Consider the following 23,472-nt stretch of genomic DNA (forward strand, 5'->3'; position numbering starts at 1 on the left):
CAAAAGGAAAACCCTTAAGGAGGGGAAGGGAGAAGGAAGGAACAAAAACATAAGCAGGGGAGGGAATAGGATGGAGGGGAAGAGACAGTCATCATTACTGTGAATGTGAATGGGATGAACGCTCCCATAAAACAGAGGCGGACAGAAGAATGGATTAAAAAACATAATCCTACAATATGCTGTCTACAAGAAACACATTTGAAACAAAGGTAAAACCACAGGGTAAAGGTAAAAGGCTGGAGTAGAATATATTAAGCTTCAGCTAAAGTAAAAAAAGCAGGGGTAGCAATCCTTATCTCAGATAAAGCAAAAGCAAAAATAGATCTGATTAAAAGAGATAAGGAAGGAAACTATATCCTGCTAAAAGGCACCATGGAGAATGAAGAAATATCATTATTAACATATATGCTCCAAGTGGTATAGCATCCAGATTTCTAGAGAAGTTAAGGAAATTAGTGAAAGAAATAGATAGCAAAACTATACTAGTGGGGGACCTTAATCTCCCCCTCTCTGAACTTGATAAATCTAACCTCAAAATAAACAAGAAAGAAGTGAAGGAGGCATATAGAATTTTAGAGAAGCTAGATATGATAGATTCTGGAGAAAACTGAATGTGGATAAAAGGAAATATACTTTCTTCTCAACAGTTCATGGCACATACTCAAAAAATCGACCATGTACTAGGGCATAAAAACACAATTCAGTGCAGAAAGGCAGAAATATTAAATGCATCCTTCTCAGATCATGATGCAATAAAAATTATATGCGACAAAGGGCCATGAAAAGATAGACTAAAAACTAATTGGAAATTAAACAATTTAATCCTAAAGAATGAGTGGGTTAAACAAGAAATTATAGAAACAATCAGTAATTTCATTCAAGAGAATGATAATAATGAGATAACATGCTAAAATTTGTGGGATGCATTAAAGGCAGTTCTTAGGGGAAGATTTATATCCCTGAGTGTATATGTGAATAAGTTAGAGAAAAGGGAGGTCAGTGAATTGGGCATGCAATTGAAAAACTTAGAAAAAGAACAAATTGAAAATCCCCAATTAAATACCAAATTAGAAATATTGAAAACCAAAGAAGATATTAATAAAATTGAAATTAAGAAAACTATTGAATTAATAAATAAAGCTAAGGGCTGGTTTTATGAAAAAACCCTTAGTCAGTTGATAAAGTTGATAGACCCTTAGTCAGCATGATAAAAAAAGAAGAAAACCAAATTATGAGTATCAAAAATAAAAAGGGTGTATCTACCTCCAATGAAGAGGAAATCAAAACAATAATTAGGAATTATTTTTCCCAATTGTATGAACATAAATTTGACAATCTTAGTGAAATGGATGTATATTTACAAAAATACAAGTTGCCCAGATTAATTGTAGAGGAAGTAAATTACTTAAATAACCCCATCTCAGAAAAAGAAATCAAACAAGCCATCAGTGAACTCCCTAGGAAAAAATCTCAAGGGCCAAATGGATTTAGTAGTGAATTCTATCAAACATTTAAGGAACAATTGATTCCAATACTCTAAAATTATTTAGGAAAATTAGTGGAGTCCTACCAAGTTCTTTTTATGACACAAATATGGTACTGATACCTAAATCAGGAAGAGATAAAACAAAGAAAAAATTATAGACCAATCTCCCTCATGAATATAAATGCAAAAATTTTAAATAAAATATTAGCAAAAAGACTACAGCAACTTATAACAGGAATAATACACTTTGATCAGGTAAGATTTATTCCAGGAATGCAAGGATGGTTTAATATTAGGAAAACCATCACTATAATTGATCATATCAACAATAAAACTAGCAGAAACCACATGATTATCTCAATAGATGCAGAAAAGGCTTTTGACAAGTTACAACATACATTCCTATTAAAAACACTTGAAAGTATAGGAATAAATGGAGCCTTCCTTAAAATAATAGATATCTATTTAAATCTATTTAAGCCATCAGCAAGTATTATATGTAATGGGGATAAGCTAGAAGCATTTCCAATAAGATCAGGGGTGAAACAAGAATGTCCACCATCACCCCCCCTTATTCAATCTGTTACTAGAAATATTAGTAGTAGCAATTAGAGAAGAAAAAGAAATCAGAGAATCAAATTAGGCAAAGAAGAGACCAAGGTATCACTTTTTGTAGATGATATGACGATATACTTAGAGAAGCCTAAAGAATCAAGTAAAAAACTGCATGAGATAACAAGTAAACTTGGCAAAATTGCAGGATATAAAATAAACCCATATAAATCCTCAGCATTCCTGTATATTTCTAATGAAATTCAACAGCAAAATATAGAAAGAGAAATCCCATTTAAAGTCACTATAGACATTATAAAATATTTGGGAATCTACCTGCCAAAATACCCAGGACCTATATGATCACAACTACAAAACACTTAACACAAATAAAGTCAAATCTAACTAATTGGAAAAATATCAATTGCTTGTGGCTGAGTCGAGCTAATATAATAAAAATGACAATTTTACCCAAATTAAATTATATATTTAGTGATATACCAATCAAATTACAAAAAAACTACTTTATAGAGCTAGAAAAAATAGTAACAAAATTCATTTGGAAGAACAAACGGTCCAGAATATCAAGGGAATTAATGAAAAGAAATGCTAGGGAAGGTGGACTAGCTATACCAGATTTCAATCTGTATTATAAAGCAGCAGTCCTCAAAACTTCTTGGTACTGGCTGAGGAATAGAGTAGTGGATCAATGGAATAGAGTGGGCACACGAGACTCAGCAGTCAATGACTATAATAATCTATTGTTTGATAAACACAAAGACCCCAGTTTTGGGGATAAGAACTCACTATTTGACAAAAACTTGTGGGGAAAACGGGAATATAATATGCAGAAATTGGGCATAGACCATTATCTAACACCGTACACCAAAATCAAGTTTAAATGGGTGCCTGGTCTAGGTATAAAGGTTGATACTGTAAGCAGTCTCAGAAAGCAAGGAATAGTTTGCCTGTCAGATTTGTGGAGAGGGAAAGACTTTATGACCAAACAAGAATTAGACAGCATTATGAAATGCAAAATGGATAATTTTGAATACACTCAATTGAAAAGCTTCTGTACAAACAAAGCCAATGTAACCAAGATTAAGAGGGAGGTGGGAAATTGGGAAAGAATTTTTACAACCTGTGTCTCTGATAAAGGACTCATTTCTAAAATATACAGAGAATTAAATCAAATCTATAAGAATAGAAGTCATTCCCCAATTGATAAATGGTCAAAGGATATGAACAGAAAGTTTTCAGAGAAAGAGATTAAAGATATCTATAAGCATATGAAGAAAGGCTCTAAATCACTATTGATTAGAGAATTGCAAATCAAAACAACTTTGAGGTACCACATCTCACCAGTTGTAATATAATACCAAGCAAAGGCAACTTCCCAGGTTCAAAATACCAGCATAGGTGCTCTCTATTTTATTCAGTAACAAACCCAGAACAGAGAAGATCAAAACATGACATCATTCAAAATACAGCATTTACTAAGTGTGATTAAATAATCTCCAAGGCCTACCCCACCCCAGGACTTTCCAATCATTCAATCAATTACAAAGTCTCTGTTCCAAATACTTCTCCACCCCTAGGCTATACCTTAATTAAGTCCACCACAAAGCCCCTCTTCTCAAATGGAGATTAGTTTCCAAACATAAGGTCAAAAGTTCCCCACCCCTGGATCTCAATTGAATCTACCCCAGAGTTACATCAAGTTTAAACACAGCACTTAATACCCAAATGGAGGTCTTTTCTTCATCTTGACACGAGGCAAGTTCTCAGCAATCTTAGTTCCTGGGGAGACAAGGCTTAGCAAAGCCACAAGGTACATTGCCAGTCCCTTCATGAATTTATCCTCTGTCTGTAGAACAGTCCTAGAACCCCTGAACACATTAGCAAAGCCCTCTCCCAGGATTTCTGTAAACATACAACAAGAAAATCCTTCTTCAGGGCTTCTGAACCAACAGAAAGGCTCCCAGACCCCTGCAACAACAGCACTGTCCCTCACCAGTGGACAGTATTCACTCTGTCTGCAGGACAGTCTCCAGACCCCTGCAACAACAGTACTGTCCCTCACCAGTGGACAGTATTCACTCTCTGTCTGCAGGACAGTCGCAGGCCTTCTTAGCGAACAGCCAGGTTCCAGGACTTCTTCAACAAAAGGACAGTCTTTCACCAGTGGACAAATCTGGCAAAATAACATCAAAACAGACAGACAAAGTACCAGCAAAACAGCCATGTCTCCTCAGTCCTTGGCAGCTCAGGGGGCAGGTCTCAAAAGTCCAGGGCAATTCAAAGCGGCCACCAGCATTTCTCTTAGTCTCTCTCTCTCCACGAGGTGCTGCTTCCAAAAAGATCTTCCGCCTCTCTCTAGTGTCTCTCCAAATCTACATCACCAGCTCCTCCCAGTTCAGGACTTTCTTTTCACATCAACAAGCCCATCCCACAGGTGGGATTAACAAACTCTGGGTTTTAACACAATCAGTTTGAAAACCAAGTCAATACAGGGGAATCTTTAATTGCCATTACTATCACACCAGTCAGATTGGCTAAGATGACAAAACAGGAAAATGACAAATGCTGGAGAGGATGTGGGCAAATTGGAACACTAATGCATTGCTGGTGGAGTTGTGAACTGATCCAACCTTTCTAACAAGCAATCTAGAATTATTCCCAAATGGCTATAAATAATTTCATACCCTTTGACCCAGCCATACCAATTCTAGGGTTATATCCTAAAGAGATCATAGAAGTGGGAGGAAGATCCATATGTACAAAATTATTTCTAGCAGCTCTTTTTGTGGTGGCAAAAAATTGGAAATTAAGGGGGTATCCATCAATTGGGGAATGGCTGAACAAGTTGTGGTATATGCATATAATGGAATACTATTGTGCTATAAGAAAGAAGGAGCAGATGGACTTCATATTTACCTGGAGAGGCATATATGAACTGATGCTGAGTGAGAAGAGTAGAACCAGGAGAAATTTGTACACAATTACAGACACAACATATGATGACCAACTTTGATAGAATGGACTCTTCTCAGCAATGCAGTGATATAAGTCAATCCCAAAAGACTCATGATGAAGAGACATGTCTGCATCCAGAGAAAGAACTAGAAAGAACTGAGTTTGTATTCAGATTGAAGCAAACTACCTGATCTTTTTCTTGTTTGGTTTTATTTCCTCTTTACCATTTTTCATTCCATCTGATAGAATCCATCTTTTAACCTGACTAATGTCTAATGTGAAAGTATTTATTGAATGCTGCCATTGGGGGGGGGGGGGGGGTTGGGAAGAAAGGGAAAGAAAATGTGAAACTCAAGGAATTGTGGAATCAAATCTTGTAAACTAAAAGTAAACAAACAAATTCATAAAGACCAAAAATAAATAACTATAGAACTTTAAGGTTTACAAAATCATTTACCCTCAATATCCAGCTTAGGTCAGTATTACTTTCTGTAACTTTACTAATCTAAGAGCTTGGTGTAATATCAATCAGTGATAATAGTAAACTAAACATCTGACATTTGTTTTTTTTTTTCCCTGAATTAGATATCTTTAGGTTTTTTTGTTTGTTTTTTCTTATGAAATACTTTTTTTTTTTGGAGGGCTATTGGGGTTAAGTGACTTGCCCAAGGTCACATGGCTAGTATTTGTGTTAAGTGTCTGAGGCCGGATTTGAACTCAGGTCTTCCTGACTCCAGGACCAGTGCTCTATTCACTGTGCCCCCTAGCCGCCCCTCTTATGAAATACTTCTAAAGCAATGAGAATGATTTCACAAGCCATACTCTTCCTTATCCATTCCTGGACATGTTAGAGGGACTGACAGGGCACTGGGAAGCATTAAGTCTATCAGAAATTTTTAAGTTAGTAATAGAGAAATTGTGAAATTTTCTTGTTGACCTTTCTTCTTTCTAACAATAGCTCACATTTAAATATCACTTTGGGATTTACCAAATGCTTCCTTCACAGGAACTGTGTAAAGTAGTGCTTTATATACTGTATTCTATTCTGTATATTATACATTACTATAACTACATGAATTCCTATTCCGCATAAGAATTAATTGTGACTCATAGAAGTAAAGTGACTTGCTTTCAGTGATGCAGCTACTAAACATTGAAGGTGTGGTAACTTTTTATACTATACCCACCATTCTGGTACTGCTGACTAAATGAAACCCTGAATTTGGAGGTTATCTCATCCAAACCTGTTGTTTGTAATGCGTATTTTTTTAAAGAGGTTAACAGGGCAAACCATTTTATAATTGTAGAGTCTAGTTATCTTCTAAAAATGTAGTTGTTTTATGAGAACGTTGATTAATGATGTTAGCTTTTCTTTGATTAAAAACGGGCAGTGAAGCCTTGAAGAGCCATGATATGGCCTTACATTAGAGTCAGCGTAGCAGATGTATGCCATCTGGAAGCCAAGAGGTGCTCTCTTCATAAAAACGATATGTTTATCCTCAGGGTTCCTATTCATTAATAGTACATGAATCATAAAAGACAAGAGTAATAGAAATTAAATTGTTCTCCTGCCCTAAAAAAGAAATTCAGTGTGTTTTTTTGTTTCTACTCAATCCCTGTACTTTTTTAATCTTTTTGATCAGAGACAAATTACAATTAAAGTAAATGAGAAAGGAGGATCAGCTCCTTTGGAAAAACTGGTTAAGGAAGTAGATTAAAAGAAAGCTGCTGATTTCCATTTCTTGGGTGTTGTAAATTATATCAGTGGTCCAGTTTATAACTTTACTGTCCAGTTCCCTATACTTAAGTTGCTACTGATAACATTTGCTCCTGTAGTTCATTTTCTATGTAAACTTTACCATATTTTAGCTTTGTGGGAATAATGATGTTTATCTTTTGTAAATGCCTTGTCAACAACCATTCATCATTTGGGACTTGGTCAAAATTGTGGACTCTTCATTTGTTGAATCATGATAAAGAATGAAGATGAATATGTAACTAACTAGATTAAGTCAGGATGATCTTGGGACATTGGAGTTTCTTTGGTCATGTGCCAAATAACTAGCAGGTAGATGATGATGAAAGAATAGAGAAAATCTGAAGTTAAATATATACATAAACATATTCTGACCTGCTAAGTAACCTGGGTAATCTGGCACACAGAAAAATGAGAAATAACCTCAGCAGAAAAATCCTGAATAGCTTAATATATTTATGGCTATATTCTGTATTTACCATCAGTGATTTATGATTTGAGTTAAACAGTGACTCTTGAATCAGAGAAGAGTTAAGTATAATTATAATTTAAAAGACTGAAAAATGCCCTAAGGAGCAAAAGTGGAAAACGCTCTTAAGCTTCTAGGATATTCTTAATAACTCCTGATATGTATATATATATATATATAATATATATATGTATATATATATATATATATATATATATATGACTTTTTTTGAATTAGTGATTTTACTGGTTTAAGGAACTTCTTTGGTGAGGAAACTCTTTACCAGTTCAGAGAGATAGCTTAGTGCTTTGGAGAGTTGCTCGGACTCTGAGAAGTTGAGCAACTTTTCTAGGTAGGGTCACATAGCCAGTAAGTTTAAGATGTAGGAGGTCTACTTTGAACACTTTGATGTTCTTCTTCTCAAAAGTTCCTCCCTTTTACATCTGGCCCAGATGAATTACATCCTTGGGTTATGAAATAACTGTGAATGGTAAGCTGTGTGGAATGATTAAAACTTTTGTTTCCACAGAAATTACATAATACATGACTTACGAAATCTAGGGATCCACATATACCAGAAAATCTTTTGACTTGCAGCAAATGCAGGAAAATAAATTGATTGTAGAAGAAATCAGTAGGGGATGTTGATTAAACATTTTCACTCATCAGACTAATCAGCATACCTAAGAGAATTTCTCTGCCTATGGCTGTTACAGATGAGACATTTAAACAGGGATATTTTCAACATAGATTAGTACTAGATTATCTTCTAGCAGAAGAAGAGGGAAACTGAGAGATAAAAGGGAGAAATTTGTCTCCATAAATTCAAAATAACAGTCATCAGAATGGAAGACATAATGGAGAAGTTATGTCTCACACAGAAGATAATGGGCAAAGCAGGATCCAACTGTTTTATCCTGTTTTCAGGTTAGAAGTCAGTTACAAAGGGTAGAAGTTAAGTATTGCTTGGAACACTCATGTGCAATAAGCTCTTGAATATTAGTTTCTCATCCTCTGGAAAGACTAAAGGCTCATTTTAATGGTCAAAAAATGAATCTGGGGGAGGGGAGACATATCAAGGGAAACTATGGAATAGGCATATTGGGAAGTTGTATACCCTGTATCCTCTAGCCAATAGGGAGACAGGAGGGACTTTTTAGTCAGGCATAGGTTTTTAAAGCTTGCTTTTGTTAATATAGGGTGTGGCTATTTTATGAGACACCAGCCACTGCAATCTTGGAATAAATTTCCATCTTCACCCATCCTGACCCTGAAAGAGTTATTTCTCACATAAACCAAGGTCAGTGGTCTTTGAAAAATAATGGAAGACAGAAGAGCTTCTTTAAGATTGGAGAATGGCAATACCGCCCCCCCCCTTTTTTGTTTTGATAAAAAAAAATTTTCAGCTCACAATATCTCTTTTAAAAAGTTTTATTGATGTGTTTTGTTTTTACATCACAGATACTCCAAGATTATTCCTCATATTCCAAGGTCTCTTGCAACAAAATAAAACAACTAAATAAAACTAATAATAATAATAACTAAAACTAAATAATAAAAACTAAAACCTCATCTCAAAGGGTATGCAACATTTCACATCTGTAGCACTCTACCTTCTCTATTTTTCTTTAATTTAGAGAAATATGTTTTTTCTCCTTCCTGCCCCCAGCCCATCGAGGGGAAATAAACAACATATTTCATGAAACAAATATACATTGTCAAAAAAAATTCCCCCAGTGGCTTTATAAAAAACTGCATATATCTTATTTTGCACCCTTAATCCTTCAGTTATCTGTAATAGATAGTATCTTTCATATTTTCAAAAGCGGGAAGAGAACAGAATCTTTTTTTTTGGAGGGGGGAAGGCAGGGCAGTTGGGGTTTAGTTACTTGCCCAAAGTCACAGCTAGTGTTAAGTGTCTGAGGCTGGATTTGAACTCGGGTCCTCCTGACTCCAGAGTTGGTGCTCTATTCACTGTACCACCTATCCACCCTGGAGAACAGAATCTTAAACACTAGTCAATGAGGTATCAGCACCTAGACAAGTCCTAGAGTCATTAAAAATATAGTTGGTGAATATCTAGACAGAGTAGCAGCTATTACAAAGAGAGGTAATAGCTTCAGAATGAAATCATACCAGACTAACCTCATTTCCTTTTTTTGGCAGGATTATTAAACTAGTAGATTAAGGGAATGCTATGGGTATAATTTACTTAGATTTTTTAACAGATCTTTTGATAAATTATACTGTTTTGTAGAGAAGATGGGGAAGTGTGTTTGATGATAATATAATCTGATGGATTGGTTGGATCCAGAGATTAGTTGTTAATGATTGAAAGTTACTGTTGCAGGAAGTCTCCAGTAGATTATCACTAAGGGATCTGTGCTTGGCCTTCAATATTTTTTTATAATTGCTTTGAATAAAGGCATGATGGCATGTTAATTTCATTTACAAGTGACATAGAGCTAGGAGAGAGAGTTGACAGCTGACGACAGCATCTCACGGGATTTGGAAAAGCTAGAATATTTGGCTAAATATTATAGGATAGAACTCCATAGGGATGACTTGTACTTGGGTACAGTCACCTTCACAATATTAATGGAGGGGGCATGGACAGATGGAAACTGCTCTCAAAAAAGAATCGAGAGGTTTTGACGGATTCAGAATTCCACTATTGAATCAGTGCTGTGATGTGGCAGCCAGAAAAGCTGATTCCATTCATTGAGAGGCGTAGCTTCTAGGAATCAGTAAGTGATCGTTTCCTCTTATTCTGATCTCATCAGAGCTCACCTGAAGTTTTGTGTTCATTTCTGGGGACCATGACTAAAGGTGGACATTGCTGAGTGTCTGAAGAGAGTGGCTGAAGCAGGGGTGCTAGGAAAGTGAAAGGCCTTCAGGACCTGGTCTGTGACCATCAGCTGCTGGAACTTACATTGTTTAGCCTAGAGAGCAGAAGGCGCTGTCTTGCTGCGGCTTCTGGTATATGATGATTTTTTTTTAAATCTTTTAAAAACCTTTTCCTTTCTCACTTTTTACATCTTCTGGCACTCACTAAAACTTGGCTCCTTCCTGAAAACATTACTTCCTTGGCCATCATCTTTAGACTGTAGATATACTTTCTTTCCTGCCCCCAACTCATCGTGGTAGGAAAGTCTGAATACTCTTTGTTTACCATTGCATTTTCCATACTCTCTTCATCACCATCACTAAGCAACCTTTCCCCCATTGAGGTTCATGCTATCCAAATTTATTAGTCTCACCATATGTTATCAGGGATCTCAGTCTCAGCAAAAGTCGTTATCTTTCCCCCAAAACATCTCACTCGATCCTTACAACAGACCTGTGAGGCAGGTAGTTATACCTGTTTTACAGATGAGAATCAGAAAGGTCAATTGACTTGTCCACGATCATGCATAATTAGTGCCAGATACGAGTTTTGAAACCAAGTGTCCTTTATTGGGGAAAGTCACTGTGAGTCAGAATTATAAGAATTGGGTTCTGCCATTTACTACCCTGGTAAAGCAATTAAGGAAGGAAAGAAAAAAGCATTTATTAAGCATCTGCTATGTATGTGCTAAGTGCTTTACAAATTTTGTCTCATTTAATCTCCACAACAACCCTGAGATATTGGTGGTATTATATCCTCATTTTACAGTTGAAAAAACTGAGGCAAACAGGTTTAAAAGTGACTTCCTCAGTCACACATCTGGTAAGTATCTGAGTACAGTTTGAATTCAGATCTTTTTGACTTCAGGCCTCGCACTCCATCTACTGTGCCACCCACCTTTCTTCACTAAAACCTTCTGGACCTCAGTTTATTCAGCTATAAAATGAGTAGGTTGGACTAAGTAGCCTCTAAGGTTCTATATGACTCTGAATCTCAAAAAATGGGGGATTTTTAGGTTGGGGACAGTGTTGGGTGAACAATCCTAGCAGACTAATGATGAGACGTGCTATTTTTACCTCCTGACAGAGAGGTAAAAGACTCAGAATTCAACAGATAGTTTTTGTTGTTTTTTTTTTTTAACTTGGACACTATGGAAATTTGTTTTGCTTGACTATACTTGCTTGTAATAGGAATTTTGTTTTTCTTTCATTCTCAGTTGGGAGGGAAAGTATGAAAGGAAAAGAGGCTGGATTTTTGCTGATTGAAATAAAATAAAATTTAATTTAAATATTGATAGCTGTTAAAAGTATTTGAAGGACCGTTATAAGAAAAAGTTTCAATTTATTCTGATTGCCCCCAAGAGGTAAACCTTAGAAAGTGAATAAAAGGTGCAGAGAGGCAAACCTTGGCTTAATACAAGGAAAAACTTAGCAAAAATTAAAGTTGTCATGGAGATGATGGTTCCCTGTTTTTGGAGACCTTCAGGTGGAACCTCTTGGACTGCTTGTCAGGATTTTGGAGAGGAGATTCCTGCTCTTTCCAGTGCTTCAATTTTGTCATCTTGTGAGAGACTAATTAAATTAAAATCCTTTCCCCCCTGCCCCTTTTTCACATTCTCTTAGTAGCCAACTTTCCCTGAAAACTTTTTTTAAAATGCAATGAAAGTTGCTCTGGCCATCTTAATTTAGTTCCCAGTAATTCTTCATATCTCAGACTCAGTTAGACAGTTTCTCTAATGGTGTAGCTGATAACATAGTAGAGTTTGCTGAGTTATACAGGACAGAAAAACCCCAAGGGATGTCTTTGAAGCCCATTTTTTCTTAGTTGCCAGATCCCATTTTCCTGTGCAATTTTCCCGATACTGTTGTCTCCTGAAATATTTTTCTTAGATTCTATATGTCTTCTTCCTCTATCCTAGATACTTTATTATAATCAGAGTTACTTAACAGATATATAAATGTTATTTTCTGTCTGCTTTGTAAATTTTGTCCATCTTGAAAGGGTCCAGTTTTTTCCACTGTTTGATTTTAACGTAGCCTCTCCACTTATACAGTAAATCTTTATTATTTGTATCGCTGTTCTAGGAACTGAGAGAAGTACAAAAGAAATAGAAAATGCCACTTTACCAGGAGAATACAGTTGAAACTTGAAGGAAGACAGGGAAACTAGAGATGAGGAAGGAGAGTCTCAGTCTTCTTCACAGATTGGGAGAGAAAATATAAACCTAAGACCTTGGTGCACAAGCCTATGTGCTAAGCACTGCTACTTGAAAAGTTTATAGGTATTTGGAGATGTAGGAAATGAATGTGGGCTAGTATAATTGGGGAAGACCTCAGAAGGAAGTAGGATTTAAGTTGGACCCCAGAGAATGGGTAAAATTTAGAGAGCAAACTGAAAGGCATTTTAGAGAAGGGTAACCACATGAACAAATATTTGGAGTAAATAGCAAACATGGAATGATCAGTGCTAAGTATTTGTTAAGCACCTATGGTATTCCAGGCACTGTGCTAGGTGCTGGGAATACAAAGAGAAATAATTATTCCTGTTTTCAAATATACCTTACCTTCCACGAGGAAGACAAGTATGTATATAGATATATACAGAATAAAGAGAATAAATACAATGTGGTGTTGGAGGGAAGGCAGTAATAGTTGAAAGAATCAAGAGATGTTTTCATGTAGAAGGTTTTCATGTTGAGCTGTGTCTTGATGAGAGAGATTCTCAGAGGCAGTGATGGGGACAGTATTCTAGGCATGAAGCATGGACCGTGCAAAGGTACAGACATGGAAATTGGAGAGTCATGTATGAGGAATGGAGAAGACCAGTTTAGCTGGATTACACAAGCAGGAGGGAAGTAACATATAAAGAGACTTAAAAGATAGTTAGGATCTGGTTATGAAATTTGGAAGCCAACCAGAGGAGTTTATATTTGATCCCAGAAGCAATAATAAGCCACTGGAGTTTATTGAGTAGAGGAGTAACTTGGTCAAATCCATTATTAATGAAAATCCCTTTGGTAGCTGTGTGAAGAATGGATTGGAATTTAGGGAGACTTGAAAGCTGAAGAGCAATGAGGACATTTGCATAACCTAATAGACACATTATGATATCTTAGAATAAGTTGGTGGTTTCGTTGGTAAGGAGCAGGAATCTGATGCAAGAGAAGTTGAAAAAGTAGAAATAACCAAATAGAGCAAGTGATTGGATAAGTATGGAGAAAGGGAGAGAGAGGTGTTGAGGATACTGAAAGAGAGAGAGAGAGAACACAGTCTTGAGGAAGAGATGGGGCTGTGATATGGATCACAAGCTAGCAAAAGAGATTAAAATGGACAGGCCACATGGGGAGGAAGAGAACCAAAAGGGAGTAGTCATGAGAGCAGAGGTAGGAGAGAGCTGATCAGTGGGATCAGATGCAGCAGTCAAGTTGAAAAGGGTGAGTTGAGGACTGAGAAAAGACCATCAGATGTTGCAGTTTGGAGACTTTGTAACTTTGGTCTCCCTGATTCAATCTCTCCTCACTCCCTCTATCCTGCACTTAACTCCAGTAGTTCCCAGTTAACTACAAGATTAAATTTAAAATCCTCTTTGGCCTTTAAAGTCCATACCATGCCCCCTTTTCCTTTTTCTAGTCTTCTTATACATTACCCTTCATGCACATACCCTTAAATCTAGGGACACTGGCTTCATTGACAATCCACCTCCCAAATCTCTGCCATTTCACTGGTTTCTCCCATCCCTGAAATTCTTTCCCTCCTCTTCTCTGGCTTTCCAGTCTTCAAGCATCAGCTAAAATTTTACCTTGTACAAGATGTTGCCTTTAGTGCTGGTGCCTTTCTTCTGTTATGAACTCCAACTTATCTTGTATGTTTCTTATTTGTACCAAGTTGTCTGAATATTGTCTCCTCATTATATTGGAGGTTTCTTTATTTTTTACTCTGGTGGTAAGGGGCTTTTTTGCGTTTCTTTGTTTTCCCAGCACTTAGGATAATGCCTGGAACGTAGTTAAGTACTTAATAAATGCTTTTTTGACTTGATTTAGGGAGATCAGTGTCAAATCAAGTTAGGAGGTCAGAACCCATATTTCAAAGGGCTGAGGATAAGTGAGTATACTGGGGAGTAGAAGGCAATACAACTGGCTCTATGGTGTGGGACCAGAATATAGAGAGAGCTTCGAAAGCAAAACTGAAGAGTTGAGGTCTCATCCTGTAGACAGAACAGAATTATTTTGTTTTTGAATATAAAAGTGATTAAATGTCAGTATTTTAGGAAGATTATTATGGCAGGGAGTATATTGAGAAACTTAGAACAGGAAGAAACTGGAGGCAGGAAAAAGTTCAGGTACAAAATGAAAAAGGGTAATAGTGAAAATGAAGAGGAAGACCCATATGCACAAAAATATTTATAGCAGCTCTTTCTGTGGTGGCAAAGAATTGGAAATTAAGGGGGTGCCCATCAATTGGGGAATGGCTGAACAAGTTGTGGTATATGCATGTTATGGAATACTATTGTGCAATAAGAAATGAGGAGCAGATGGACTTCACATTTACCTGGAGAGGCTTATACAAACTGATGCTGAGTGAGAAGAGTAGAGCCAGGAGAAATTTGTACACAATTACAGACACAACGTATGTGTGATGACCAACTCTGATAGACTGGACTCTTCTCAGCAATGCAGGGTTATAAGTCAAACCCAAAAGACTCATGATGGAGAGAGATGTCTACACCCAGAGGAAGAACTGAGTTTCAATCCAGATTGAAGCAAACTACCTGCTCTTTTTCTTGCTTGGTTTTGTCTCCTCTTTCTCATTGTTCATTCCATCCAATACAATCCTTCTTTACAACCTGACTAATGTCTAATGTGCAAGTATTTGCAAATCCTATACTTGATTGTATGCCACCATAGGAGGGAGGGGGGGGAGGAGGGAGAGAAAATTTGAAACTCAAGGAATTGTGGAATTGAATCTTGTAAACTAAAAGTAAACAAATGAATTAATGAAGCACAAAAAATTTTTTTAAAAATTAAAAAAACAATGAAGGTAGACAAGAGGTGTGTTTAAAAAGAAAAATCAATATGCTTTGTTACTCATTGGCCTTAGGAGACAAAGGAGAAAGAATCAAACGTGACCACAAAGTTTTAATCTTAATTATTGAGAAAATAGTGGTCTCATTGCTGGAAATGAGAAATTTTTTTAGCAAGATCTGGGATTGTTATTGTTGTTTTCTTTCTTCCCCCCACCCCAGTCTGCCCTCCCTTATATTCCCCCCACTTTTATCCCTCCCCTTACCCTCTTCTCCCTTACTTTCTTGTAGGCCAAGGTGGATTTCCATACCCCATTACCTGTATATCTTATTTTTCGGTTGCATGTAACAGCAATTTTTTAACATTTGTTTTTAAAACACTGAATTCCAGATTCTCTCTCTTTTTTCCCTCCACACCCACCACCACTGGAAGACAAGCAGTTCAATATAGGTTATAGATGTGTAGTTGTGCAAAACATTTCCATATTCATATTGTGAGAGTAACTATATTTCCCTCCATCCTATCCTGCCCCCCCATTTATTTTATTTTCTCCTTTGACCCTGTCCCTTTTCAAAAGCGTTTACTTCTGACTACTCCCTCCCCCAATCTGCCCTTGCTTCTGTAATCCTCCCCTCATACCCTTCCCCCTACTTTCCTGTAGTTTAAGATACCCAATTGAGTGCTCTTCCCTCCTTAAGCCAAATCCAATGAGAGTAAGGTTCAGTCATTCCCTTTCACCTCCCTGCTCTTCCTCTCCATATAATAGCTTTCTCTTGCCTTTTTTATGTGAGATAATTTGCCATATTCTTTCTCTCCCTTTCTCCTTCTCCATTGGGAGGAGGAATATATTGATATTCCTCTCTCGCCTCCTAATTTTATTTTTTAGATATCAGCACTTCATATTCAACTCACCCTGTGCTCTGTGTGTACATATACAAACATACACATATATAGACACACATACAACCACATATACATACATGTATGTACATATACATATATATATTGAGATTGTTGTTGTTTGTTTATATTATTGGTGTTGGTGTTTTAGAAGGACTCTGAGCTGGAAAGAATTTAACAGATCTACTAATTCACAGCCCCACACTTCCTTTTTAACTGATGAGGAAATTTAATTGTCATATTTTGAGCATATTCCAATATCACCTTACTTCAGCATCTAAGTAGAGATTTCTCTACATAGTTGGAGATAAAAGATTAGAAATTTGAGAATCATCAGCATGTAAGTGATGGTTGAAATTTTGAAAGAATAAAATATCAGAGAAATTTTCAAGGGTGTAAAAACTAGAAATTACTCCTAAAAATAACCATAGTTTCATAACCTCAAGGAATGGACCATCTTTTGCAAAGACACAATAAATTAGATTATAGTAATTAAAATCAATTTTCATCATCTCTTTCAAATACATTGTATAAAGAAATAGATTCCCTAAAAAATAGATAACCTTTTAGCTACTAAGGAAATAATTCAAGACTTCTGTCTTAGATTTCTAGCTGCCTCATACCTCCCCCTCTATCCCTTCAGAAAAAGTAATGCAGATGTTTTTTTTCCCCTTATATTCAGAGATAATGATTTTGGCTAGCATGTATAAAATACATGCTATTAAAGACATCCACCATATTTCTAAGATTTAACTTTTTCAACTACTATGGTGATTTTGAACAAGTCAGAATTTTTTTTTTAATTTATGAGAGACAAAATGATGTAGTGAGAAGAATGGAGTGAGGATGACCTGGGTTTATTTTTTTGTCTCTTTTTTATCATTAGTGTGATCATGGGCCAGTCATTTAACCTCTCAGTGACTCAACCAGCTCTATGCATTTGTAGCAAGAGTTTCTATACCAAAAAAATCATAGCTCTAATTTTGGACCTCCAAATAATATCATTTTCACTTTACAAATCTCTAAACATTATTCAAGTCTAGGTTTCCAGAAGTATGGGTAAAAAGAATGGTTCCTAGCTTTTTTGCAAATACCTAAGGAAATAATGTATATTGGGTATAGGGATGGTCTTTATTTGACCCCCCCCCAGAAAATATAGAAATACTTAGCAAGCTAAACTTCTGTTTACTATTTTTAATGCAGAGTCAAGGTAATCCTTTAACTCCATCATCAATATCACTTCAACTACACACAGCTACACAGACTTGAGTAAAGTTGTCTAACTTATAAATGATTTAGGGATACAGTCTTATTTCCTATGGTACAGGAACTTGATTTTACAAATGAAGAATCTGACTTGGTAGGATGAAGAACCTTCTTTCAGCAGGATGTATATTATGCAAGATTCCCATTAATCAGTTGTTAAATCATCTGAATTGTCTCATGATTGTGTGATGCCTCTTTTAAAAGGAATTCTGAAAAAATATAACTGTACTGTTTCTGAAAACGGTGCAATAGTCCAAACTAAATGCAATACCATTCTGTTCCCTATTCAAGCATATCCCCCACTTCTAACCTAAGCCTGAGCTATCTCATTCATCAAACAATTATTTAAGTCACTGCTATGTGTATTGGATTCTGTTAGTCCTGGGCACAAATGTAAATTAAAATAAAGTGTGATATCTTCCCTCAGGGAACTTAACAGAAGTTTTCTAGTATGTAACTTTCATAGAGAAGAATGCCTATGGTCCCAGAGCAGATAATTGCATTATTTCTTGATGTTCATTTGCTGTGCTCAACGCCCTCCCTCTTCCTTCCCTTCTAATGTTGAGGAAGCAAATAGTCCTAGTAATGCCCCATGAAAGAAGTAAAAATACATAAAATATGTACAATTATGTGTGTATATATACACAGTACACAGACATGTATGTATATAAATGTATACTTAGCACATAGTGAGCACTTAAAAGTCTTGCTAAATGAATTAATTGTGGAAAGATTAGGTTAGGTAAGAAGCAGAAGTACTGTTGAGGAGACAGTGAAATACTATTTTATTGTATCATATATAAGTATATGCTGTCAAAAGATTAGTAAATATGCCTGAAGTTTACAAGAAATTTATCTTCATAGAGTCACATTTCCTGTAATGATCTGAATATTTGTTTACTTATTCAGTGTTCATTCCTAGAGGACTGAACTAAGATTGCAGTCTATTAATTTTAATTAGTCTTATTGTGTTCATTTAACATCAGTTGAAGTTAAAGTTAGAGAGAAAATTGTTATCCACTAACAATGATGATAAATTCAGCTTATTATATATAACTTTACTATTAAAGTTATATATAAAGTGCACCTGTAGCCTGGGGTGGGAGGCTTGTTTTTCAGTAGATACTTCTTGATTGGCCAGTGAGTCAATAAGGTTGTTACATTCTCTGAGCCAGGAGAAGGCTATATAAGCCCTGATGTGAGGCTTTGTTTTGGGGGTTCACTTTGAGAAGTGTTCTGTGATTTGATCTGTATTCTGGGAAGCCGTTGTTGAGAGCCCCCCCTCGGCTTTGAAAAACCCAGATGTTGAAACCCAGATGTTGATTTGGTATGGATGTAATGGTTGGACAGTTTGGAAATCTGTCTACTTGATCTGTTTCTGTCTTGATAATTCTGTCTGTATACTCTGAAGTTCGGGGCACTGACCTTTTTCTCCTGAACTAGATAAACAATACATGTTTGACTGATTAAATTAGTAAGCTTGTTAACCCATTTTGAGTTGCTTTTCTTTAACAAAGCAGATCTAAGAACCTGTGGTGGCAGCAACCCTGGGGACGCTGGGGTGCTTGCTGCTACACCCCCCCCAAAAAAAAGGAAATTAGAATCACCTACATTTTCTACTTTGAAACTTTTTTTTTTTGCATTTCCAGAGATACCTGAAACATCACACAACTATGATTTTGAAGATTTTTGTCAAACTAAAGAAATCATTTTTCCCATTGCTGTGAAGTAGAAAGATGAGCTAGGTGATCTTTCAGGTCCTTTTCAACTCTAAGTCATTCTGATATGTTATGTAATAGGAGTAGGACTTGCAAAGCCCTTTACCTACATTATTTCATTTGACCCTCACAACTATGCTGTGAGATAAGTGCTATCCTTATCTCCATTTAATAGATGAGGAAATGGAGACTCTAAAAAGTAAAGTGATTTGTCTAGAGTTATGTAGCTAGAGCAGGTGTGGGGAACCAAGTCCTCACAGCCTAGATTATGATAGAGAAACCGTGACATGTTCCCTTGCAGCAACAAAGAGGCAGAAAGTGTTATTATGAAGAAATGGATTAAAATAAATTTTGTTATTTTCTTATTTTCCATGAAATAAATTCATATTTATTGTTATGGAAAGAGATAAAATAAACAATCGGAAAAAAATCAATATACTATCAGCATTGTTCAGTAATGCCCAGCCCTGGGTCAGTATTTAAGTCCTTATTGAATATGGGAATGCCATTTTATAAATAGATTTAGTTAAGTATTTCAGTTTAATCCCTGATATCATCATCTTGGAAAAAAATCATTAGAATTAATCTCTTTCTTCTTTATCCTTATATTCCCTAGTTAAAATTTAAGTTCTTTGCAAGTAGAAGTTATTTGATTCATTATGTATGGATTCCAAATGCTTAGCACAGTACCTGGCATGAAGTGCATGCTTAATCAAGATTTGGTGATTGATAATTTGTTTGTTGCAAACAAATGAATTGAAATAATAAAAAGTATTTTTCCAAGGATTGAAATTGTTTTGAAATACTCCAACTTTGTATTTCAGATTTCAGTAAATCAGACAAAATGAGCCCCAAATTTAATTTGTTATTCCTGTTAATCTTGTATGGATTCTGTTGAAACCTAGGACATCTTAATTATTTCTATAAGTTGATGAAATAGGGATATAGGGTGCAGAACAAGATACTACTATTTTGTTATCTTTTTCCTTCATTGATCACTGACAACAATCGTTGGAAAAACTCTAAAAAGAAGGTTGTTAATGTTTCAATGAGGACAGGAAGTCCCTGATTATTATAAATGGAGCCATGAAAGTATTTTCTGAGAAGTCTTTTTAATTGAGTCACTTATCACACTTCAGACCCATCCAATGCCTTCTCTTCATTTTGAAGTGGAAACTTACTGCCTAGCAAAATTGTTCTGCTATTCTCATCTATACATAGTATAAAGAAGAGAAAATGACTATATTAAACAGCAATATAGGAGGTTCTGAATTGATCAAATTTTCAGCTGGATTTACAAAGAGGTAGTGTTATTATGTGGTTAGAGGATCAGACTGATACTAAGGAGGCAGATTTTGTTTCCATTTGGCACTCATTTGCTAGGAGACCCTTAAGACCAAACTCCTGATAAGTTTTTATCATCAGTATTGTGGGAATAATAGAACTCTCATGGCATGAGGCTTCCATTAAGAACCCAATTCTGTAGATTACAGCTCCTAACACCTTTAAATATTTTAAAACTTACTACTTTAATACTTTGTTTTATAATTAGTCTATAATTGATAAATGAATTTGATGCTTTGTAAGCTTCCAAATACGTGTAATAGAATTACACAAACACAAAATACACAACTGAGTACTGTGAGCTAATTAAATGTGTATAAGCCTCAACACCATCTTTTTTTATTCTATACTGTCTTCATTTTCCTACTTTCTGTAATTTGTGACCTTGAATTACTTTATTTTTGTATTTTCTTTTCTTTTTTTTTTTTACTTTTCCCAAACTGTGTTCATATAAGTAAGCAAAGTTGAATGCTTTAGGTTGTCATAACTTTACCATTTTTAAAAGAATATAACATTAAAGAATTGAAATTGGACCATGTGGATGGGAAATGGGTTCTTATTTTCAGGGACTATGATATAAAATCAAAGGATAAGAATAAGTCTTAAGCCACTTAATTTACCCTCTTGCCTTCAGGCAAAATTGCCCTGAATATATCCAAAGAAATAATTGTCACTTAATTGCCATTCCTTCATGATGACAAATAACTTATCTCTTCAGTCAAGAGAAAATTGATTGTTTGGCCATTGTCTATATTGTAACTCCATTTATAATATTTCATGGAAGATTCCGTTTTTCTTACAATAGTCTACCAATATAACAGCAGGAATATTTTTTTTTAATTGATGACATAGAATTAGAGGTCTTTCCTGATCTCCCATCTTTGATCAAGGAATCACAGGATATCAGAACCAGATGAGACCTCAGAGATTATCTAATCTATTCAATTCTGGTATCTCCCATACCTTTTCCCCCCTAGTCATTTGAAGCTGATTTTTATAAGTCATTGTTTATCCATAAGAGTTCTTATTGTTTCCTTAAATCATTGCTTCCTGTTACCTCCTCCACCAAAAATGTAAATTCCTTGAGATCAGGGACTGAATAATTTTTTTTTTATCTTGGTATCCTTAGTACCTATCGTAGACCTAGCACACAATAGATTTTAAATATAGTCATAAAACATGTAGAAGAGATAACTATCCCATTAGATGACAGAATCAGAATCAAGAAAGATCTCAAAAAGCCAAATCTGATCAGATATAAGCCCCTTCACTTGGATTCTAAAACTTGGGGTTTACAAATACAGGATGGAAAAGGAGGAGCTAGACAACTAGCCTAGCTCACAGGTTGTTTGATGTAAGAATGAAATTAAACTACAGGCAGTGTGGTATTAGTGTTAAAAGTGTTTAACTCGGACTGCTTATAACTTGAAGGTAGGAGGACTTGAATTCAAATACTGACCATGCCACTCACTTACTGCCTGGGTAAACTTGGGCTAGTCTCTTAACCTCCCTGAGCCCAAGTTTCTTCATCTCTAATATTAAGGAATTCATATAGATAACTTCTTAGGTCTCTTCCGTTTCTAGAGCCATAATCCTATGACTTGAATATAATTTGAAAGTACTTTAAAAAACGATTCCACAAGTGCAACATATTTCATGTACTTCAAAAAAAAATTCTATGCTTGCTTATGTTTGTTTTGCACAGTTACCCAAGACCAGGGACTCAATTTTATTGAGTATTGAAAAATTGCATAAACCAATACTCCATAGGTGCCATCAAATTAACACTGTTAGGTAAGATCATTCTCTTTTCTTTTTACTTTATAATGGCCCTAGACTTGGAGTTATGAGACCTAGGTTCAGACCACACTTGTAAAAAAGGAGTGATAATAAGTATATCTACTTCAGAGAGTTATTATAAGGAAAAAACTTTGCAAACTTTAAAGCACTATAGAAATGTTAGTAACAGTTATTAATCTTTATCAGCAATGTCTGTATACTCAACTAGGTTTCTGAAAAGTGGCCACTTTAGGTAATTTATTTGGTAAATAAATAAAATAAACTCAAGTAGTGTTTTTAGAGATCAACCCCTTAAATCTTGTCCTGTTAAATAAAGAATTATTCTTCAGTGCATATGAAGAGATTTAGGGCTTCCAAACTCTCTAGTAGGTAACCTACCATCTATAAGATACTGTAATATTTTAATAATATTTCACAGTATTTTATAATATTTTATAGTATTTTGAACATTTTGGGTTTGCTTCTAAAATGTGATCAGTGAGTGGGGGTTTATTTTATGAAAGGATAATTCTCTAGACTGCTAAGAACTTTCTCACAGTATTCATCAAATCTTAATTAGTATCTTTTGATGTTTGAAAAGATAAAACTTTTATTAATCTTCTTTAGTAGTAGGTAAAATGTAAATGTAATTATTACATGAGGTTATGTAAAGCCATTTTGAGAATATCTTCGTTTTGAGATTGATTTAAGTACACCATGACATGGTGTATATTAGATGCTGTTCTTGTGTTAATCATTATAGGTTTTAAAGTTTAAAATACTGCAGATACTTCTGATCGTTTTTTTTAGTAGTAATAATAGCTCACATTTATGTCACATCTAGGATTTACAAAGCACTTTACATATATTATCTCATCTCTCTAGTAAATCATTTGAATAGTAAATAACCAGCAGGCTTTTAATTAGATAGACAAATGGCCATATTAATCTGTGTTCCCCACAGTGCATCTGTATAGTTGAGATTAACATGGTAAATGTGCCCTTTCTAAAACTGATTGTTATTTCCTCTTTTTCTTGGTTCAGTAGATATAAGCAGTGTTTATTTTATTTACAAATAACTTAGTACATGTATTCATTGCTATTTCTCCAGTTTTGGTATTCATTCTTGGGGTTAAGAGGGGCTTTTTTTCCTCCTTTCATTGATCTGATGAATGGTGGAATCACTTTCAGTAGATTGTGTCCTTTATTATAGGAAGCACTGATAAACTAACCCCTGCCTATTCATTGTTATTTTTTAAAGAAGCAGTGGTTGTTAAGGCTGCCCTAATCTTGTGAATAATGTTATCCTTTTCTTTTTC

General features: G+C 35.4%; 1 protein-coding gene across 2 annotated transcripts in view; it reads left to right on the top strand.

The window, feature by feature from the left end:
* The window catches only part of PUDP (pseudouridine 5'-phosphatase), a 186,107-nt gene that overhangs the window by 81,850 nt on the left and 80,785 nt on the right, over positions 1-23,472 (top strand). The window lies entirely within an intron of this gene.

This window comes from Petaurus breviceps, unplaced genomic scaffold, assembly GCF_028583685.1.
Source record: "Petaurus breviceps papuanus isolate PSGF00001 unplaced genomic scaffold, PetGlider_PUasm1.0 90849, whole genome shotgun sequence".
Lineage (NCBI taxonomy): Eukaryota > Metazoa > Chordata > Mammalia > Diprotodontia > Petauridae > Petaurus > Petaurus breviceps.